Source organism: Marmota flaviventris, chromosome Y, assembly GCF_047511675.1.
Source record: "Marmota flaviventris isolate mMarFla1 chromosome Y, mMarFla1.hap1, whole genome shotgun sequence".
In the NCBI taxonomy this organism is placed as follows: Eukaryota; Metazoa; Chordata; class Mammalia; order Rodentia; family Sciuridae; genus Marmota; species Marmota flaviventris.
The window spans coordinates 8,518,871-8,526,261 of NC_092519.1; the positions used below are offsets into that span (position 1 = coordinate 8,518,871).

A 7,391-nucleotide genomic window follows, 5' to 3' on the forward strand; every position below is an offset into this window, starting at 1 on the left:
GAAAGCAATTTTGAAGACAGATGCCTTCTGTTTGTTTCCAGAAAAAAATACAGTAAGGAAAATATGAGTACAAAGTCATTTTCCATGAACTCCTCTTTGTTTTGCTTTGTGAGCATACCCTATAAAAGAAAATAGAATTCTGACAGTGAGGGTAAATCTGGACCTCCAGTGATTATTGTAGAAGAATAGGAAATGTTGACACCAAGAGTATGCTATGAAATATTTATCATAGGACTTCCTACTTCTTTGAGAGAAGGCTCTGTGGTAAATAAAAAATGCTGGTAAAATCTTTTTGTTTGTTTTATGAAGCCTAGAGTTTTATTTGATGTTTGATATCCATTATGCTTTGAAATATAATCTTCTTAGCATCCCTGCCATAGGTTTATATGAAAGGTGATTTAACGTACTGTGGTGGGCTAACATCCATTGCTTCTTTTTATGGGAAATATTTTCTACTTAAAAAAAAAAATAAAAATGGCCAATATTCTTTAATAGGGAATTTTATACATCATTGAGTGAAGGCATCCTTAAAATGTTTTTTACTAAAACACATTTTTTTTTGAGAGAGGGAGAGAGAGAGAGAGAGAGAGAGAGAGAGAGAGAGAGAGAGAGAGAGAGAATTTTTTTAATATTTATTTTTTTGTTTTTGGCGGACACAACATCTTTATTTGTACATGGTGCTGAGGATCAAACCCAGGGCCATGTGCATGCCAGGCGAGCATGCTACCACTTGAGCCACATCCCCAGCCCCCTCAAACACATCTTTTATTTAAATTATAGAAATGACTGGCTTTGTAAAGCCAGTCATGTAAAAAAATTCAGACACTTTAAAATAAAAGTAAACAGATCACTCACATTATATTTTCTACAAAAATATTTTATTTACACTTGTATTTAGAAAAATATAAAAGAATCAAATTATTTCACATACATATAAAAGTTAACCTTAGATAAAACTTATATACATTTATACATAGTGTTCTGGAGTGCACATGCACATATACATTCTAAAATATATAAAAGATTTCATCGACTTGGAGAAAACTTCCAGAAAGTATCTAGTATTGATATTATTTAATAAACTTTCATGGATAAATAATTACAAAATCATGTCTAAACTTGTGAGAAATAGTTTCATATGTTGTATTTATCCCAAGAAAATAAATTTTTCAGAGATTTATCAGAGGATAAATAATCTGTCATTCCTCACAGTCTTATCATGCATTCACTATTTTTCTTAATTTTACCATGGATTCTCTAGTACTTAAGACTTCTTTCTTCATTTGTATATTTAGTTTTCCACTTCAACCTATTTTGATTTACTTTCTTAATCATGCTTTGTATTCTGTTTTTCTCTCTCTCACTCAGAGAATACATTTAAATGAGACAATATATTACTTTTTTAATAAATGAATATATTTTAGTTGCTTCAAAAGTATTTGCTTTTTTTCATAATATGTTACAGTTATTCCTGAGTATTGCAAACTCCACAATGGAATATATAAAATATTTTCAACATATATAAACATGCTTTTTATTTTTGTATTTAAATATTTTATTTCCTCTGAATTTGCTCAGTCTTTTATAACAAATTTTTTAGATTTTATTCTAATTTGTTATAAAAAAACAGTAGAATGCATTTTCATTCATATTACACAAATAGAGTACAATTTTTCATATCTCTTATGCACAACAGAGTCACACCATTTATGTCTTCATACATGTACTTACGGTAATGAAATCTATCTCATTCCACCACTTCCCTATCCCCATGCTCCCTTTCTTCCCCTTCCTCCCCACTGCCTTATCTATAGTTTGTCTATTCCTCCCATTCTTCTCCCTCCTTTCCATTACATATCAGCAATTTTATGTCAGAGAAAACATTCAGTATTTGGTGTTGGGGGATTGGCTTACTTCACTTAGCATAATATTCTTCAACTCCATTCATTTACCTGTATATGCCATTATTTCATTCTCTTTAATGATGAGCTTTATCCCATTTTGTATAAAAATAACATTTTCTTTTTCAATTTGTATACTGAAGGGCATCACAGTATACTACAAAAATGCAGCTACAACAATGTTTATAGTAGCACAATTTAAAAAATAATTTTAACTATCAGATTATAAATGATTTTCTAAAAATCTGATATAAAGGTATAAAAACTCTACATGGTTTCTATTGAACATTGTGGATGTTGAAGGTGTTGAATATTTTCTTATATATTTATCATCAGAAATACTATTATTTCTACTAATAAAATGTTTCTAAAATGAAAATATTAAATGGAGAAGCCAATAAAGTAATAGCCTTGCCTCATAATGTATTAGGTGTAAGACATTGTGAATATTATAGTATTTTTTTGGTGTAAAACCTTAGCTAGATTTCATTTGAATCTTAGGTTTTCTCACTTAGTAACTTTATAAACTATGATAAACTCTGGGAATCTCAGTTTGATTATCTGTCAATCTTTATTAATTGCTCTCAGATTTTTCTGAAAAATTTGAACATGCCCAATATTATTTTCTTTTTTTATATTTATTTATATATTTTAAAAGAGAGAGAGAGAGGGTGAGAGAGAGAGAGAGAGAGAATTTTAATATTTATTATTTATTTTGTTTTCTTTTTTTTTAGTTTTTGTCGGACACAACATCTTTGTATGTGGTGCTGAGAATCAAACCCAGGCCTTACGCACGCCAGGCGAGCACGCTACCACTTGAGCCACATCCCCAGCCCTGTTTTCTTTAGTAATATGTTATGAAAGAATATTTTAAGAGTTCCCTAAAGTAAAGTAGCCCTGAAAAGCATCAAGTGCTCTATACAATGTAGACATGTAGTGGTCATAACTTTTGAGATCAGAACTACATGAAGCTTGGTTTGTATACTCCATCAATTCAAGTTATGTAAACAAGGAATAAGACAATGTTTTTATTCCATGAAGAAGACCTCATAGCAGGACAGATAGACACTGCATTTGTCGCGACCCCTTGCCCGCAAGGAAGACGCAACTCAGGAATCTTCTTTCAGCAGTTTATTCAGGTCCTTGATATTTCTTCTTCTCCCTTCGGACGCCCCTCCCAGCCTTAATAAAGCATCTCAAGCCCCAATGCAAAGCTGCCGCGTGGAGCTTTCTCACAGGGTGGTGAAAAATCATGTGCCAACTCTCCTAGATAAGGAGTTGTTTGTCACAGACCACAGTGGAAGCCGGCGCCATCTACTAATGGCGACCATAGTCTGCAGAAACAGCAGAAGCGGCTCACCACAGTCCCCCTTTTCTGTTTTCTTAAAACAATACAGGCGAGAGTAGAGGTCCTATCCCACTGTGCAGAAGTGGCTGCATAGTATGGCTCAGTCCTAAGGAGGGCCCTTCCCCAGATCCGAGGCCATATCAGCCGACGCCTTTTTTCGTGGGGCGGGGCGTGGACGCGTCTAACCCGCATGCAATAGGACATGCTCTCCTTGAGGTCCACATCAAGGATCACTCAAGTGCAGTGCCTTGCCTCGCATCCTGTATCGTGACGATGGTGGACGAAGGGGGATAGCTGAGGCCGAACTGTGGCTGTTAATAACAACAAACAAATTGACAGCACCCTGAAAGAAAGGCACGGACTTTAAGGCGATAGAAAAGCACTAGTGTGGAAACCCATCTGCGTGCAATGGCAGTAAAACCAGCAGAGTGCAAGGGCTTTCCAACACTAAGAGAATAACAAGGAAAGTCATGTCGATCCCAGTGCAATGTTATAATAACTTGGGGTGCAACGACCATGACAAAGGTTTACTGTTTAAGATGCGCAAGCCAGACTTGAGGTGAGTTGCCATTTTCTAAAGCTGCAAGAGCTTGTATGATCATAGCCTTATTGTGAGCACTGAGGGCCTTAAGGCGACAGAGAAACCACAAACAGAGGAACATACCGAAGCAACACATTGCACCAAAAATGCCTACCCCCACCCACTCTTTGAAGAAGGAAAAAGCAGAAGATATCCAATCGGTGAATTGACCCAAAGTCACGGGATCGACACGGGTACTGTTTAAGACAGCTATCTGGGTTAGTTGAGACTGGATCAAGTCTTCCGCTGCCATGGACCAATTTCCGGCCAAATATTCGCCAATGATGTGGGAGGCATTCCTGGAATCATTAAATCTGACAGAGGTTATGCATAAATGTGCACGTTGGTCAACACAACCCAAAAGCACCAAGTCAGCCAATTCTTCTACCTGAGCTTGGAGTAAATCTATTCTTTGGTTGGCAGCTAAAATCCCTGACAAAATGTGTTGATTAATTGTATTTTGGGATTCAAGTATGGTGGAAGTTTGTTGAACAACTTGATTAATGGTGGCAGCAGTTTGTACTTGACTGGCCATGGCCACTCCGGCCGTGACCGCTGCAGCAGCAGACACCGCCACAGCTGTCACTATAGCTGCCGTAATTCCAAAATCTCTACGGGCTCTAATCAGTTCAACAATAGGAAAGGATTCTGGATCTGCAGTAACCGGGATCGGGACAAAGGTTGGAATTTTCATAATCACTGCCGTAGTCCAGGAGCCATTCCAACACTCAGACAAGTAGCAAGTAACATTAGAACAATTAAGCATCCCCTGTAATGTAACATTAGCCAAAAGAAACAGAAATGGAGATTGGAGACAGACTGCTGCGGAAGGTAATGTAGCATTAAACAATTGTGAATTATTTGCAAAAATTTTAAGCCTCCTACCTCGCTCCGAGTCTTGGGTACTGCCAGAAACATTAAACAGCCAACTTTGGACTCCTAATATTTCCCTGGGGAAACACAAGCACGGACTAGACTAGCCCAATCTGAGGGAGTCATACAAAATCTAGTAAGTCGCTCCACCTGAGTGAGAGTGAAAGCGGCATCTATGCCATAAGTGCGGACGGATTCTGCCAAGGTTTTAATTATCTTAAAGTCTAAAGGCTCATGATATCTTCCTCTATTATTGTCCTGAAACACCGGGTACGCAAGTCCCATATCTGTATTAACTGTCCTCCAAACTTGCGCATGAAAAGATCTCCCGGAACTTTGGCTCCCCCCCACATACGGGGGTGGGGCAACAGGCATCATATCTTCTTCTAAATTTTCAACCTCCTCCTCCTCAGAGTTTTGTTGACCAATATTAGATCCCTCCCCCTTCTTACAGTAGGCATGCGTGCCTTGTGTCTCCCTTTTCTTCTTTTTTACTTTTATCTTGTGTAGTTGTTGCAACAATATATCAAGGTCCTCAGAACACTCTGAGCCGCTTGTGTCCTCAGATGTTTTGAATTCGGTCAAGTCTGGATAGAGCCTTCTCCTATTTTTATCTTCAGGCTCTTTTGCCTTCTCACTACTGTTACTTTTGATACTCTCTGCCACTTCACTATGTGACCCTTCAGATTTTTCCTCATGTAGTTGCTCAAGAACAGCCTGACCCTCACACACAGCCTCTTGGCATTTACCATCTGTTATACATCCTCTAACTAACTTCCAAAGTGGTATAACACCACCCTCTAAGGTGCCTTGCTCACGAGCAAAGTCAAGATCTTTGCCTAATTTATCCCAACTAGGTACAGTAAGGCTGCCCGAAAATGCAAACCACGGTGCAGCGATATCTATCTTGTGTAAAAATCTCTGTAAAGTACTATGTTTCACTTCCAAGCCCTTGGAACGTAACAGGCCATCTAGGGCCAGGAGAAGTGGACTTGAAGATGCGGCACCCATGACACAACAACAAAAGAAGCACAAAAAACAAAAGAGAAAGTACACAGTGCAGCTGCAATAAAATGTAAGGCTCTCTCTGTGTTTACAGAGGAGCTGCCCTGCTTTGGTCGCGGATCCCACTTACTAGGGACTAACCCCGCTTTGGTCGCGGATCCCACTTACCTGGGACTAACCCCGCTTTGGTCGCGGATCCCATTTACCTGGGACTAACCGGTGCACCACCCCTGACTGCTGAAAGTTCTGGTTCCCGGGTCTCGGCACCACTTGTCGCGACCCCTTGCCCACAAGGAAGACGCAACTCAGGAATCTTCTTTCAGCAGTTTATTCAGGTCCTTGATATTTCTTCTTCTCCCTTCGGACGCCCCTCCCAGCCTTAATAAAGCATCTCAAGCCCCAATGCAAAGCTGCCGCGTGGAGCTTTCTCACAGGGTGGTGAAAAATCATGTGCCAACTCTCCTAGATAAGGAGTTGTTTGTCACAGACCACAGTGGAAGCCAGCGCCATCTACTAATGGCGACCATAGTCTGCAGAAACAGCAGAAGCAGCTCACCACATGCATTCACTTATCTCCATGAAGTCCCAATATCACATCCACTTATCACATCCACAACATTTGCAAAAAGGCATCTCATTACATCAAAACTGGTGTATGAGATGTAACCTCACTAAAAGTCTCACCAAGCACAAAAAAAATTGAACGCCATACATGAGAGGGAGGAAGGCAGGACCAGATCAAACAGAAACTGCTTGCATTAAGACCTGTAACCACCCTGGTGATGTACTGAATCCAAAGAAAAATCAAAGCATGAGTATGGGGGTTTAGAGTTAAGTGTGCAAAAGGCTTAATTGTTCTAAGGCAAGGAAGCAATGTAAACCATAATTGTAACTATGCAGTTATAAATCACAAGTTTAAACAAAAGGACAGAAAAACAGGCAGAAGTACCAAATTAAAAAACAGGATAGAGTTTTTAACTCATAATAGAAGGCTTGACAATCCTTACCAAAGGGGTGAAGATGTCCAGGTATTTTCCTTTATGAAGATAATTTGTGGAAGGAATGAGGGTTTTTTTGTTTGTTTCTGAAGAAAATTTGGGCAGAAAGTATAGAATAAAAGAAGGACTAGCAAAAGCAAAAAAGTCACAGAAGGAAGCTAGAGTTTAGTAAGATGTTCAGTTATAGGTTTGGGGATATAGCTCAGTTGGTAGAGTGCTTGCCTCACATGCACAAGGCCCTGGGTTAAATCCCCAGTACCACCAAAGAAAAAAGTTCAGTTACAAATTTTTATTGTGTTTTTCGTGATGCCATTTAGAATTATTATTAGTATTATTTTTTAAATCAGGAATTGAACCCACAGGTGCCAGGTGCTTAACTACTGAGCCAAACCCCAGCTCTTTCTTTTCTTTTTTTTTTTTTTTTTTTTTTGAGACTGAATCTTGCAGAATTTACGAGGCTGGCTTTGAGCTTGCAATTCTCATGCCTTAGTCTCTAGAGCCAACCAAGATTACAGGCATTCGCCACCATGCCTAGCTTGGATTTTTTAAAGTGATTTTATTTTTATATATCAGGACTTCATCTGACAATGATTGTATTTTAAATATAATCTGTACCTTATGTTTTAAATATAATCTGTACCTTATACCACAAACAACCTAAAAACTCACTCTTTATGTAAATATGA

At 38.6% G+C, this 7,391-nt stretch overlaps 1 non-coding gene across 1 annotated transcript; it reads left to right on the forward strand.

The window, feature by feature from the left end:
* Positions 1-6,896: 6,896 nt before the first annotated feature.
* On the forward strand, positions 6,897-6,969 carry Trnav-cac (transfer RNA valine (anticodon CAC)). Its single transcript has one exon. It is a non-coding gene; the product is annotated as a tRNA-Val (tRNA).
* The last annotated feature ends 422 nt before the right edge of the window (positions 6,970-7,391 follow it).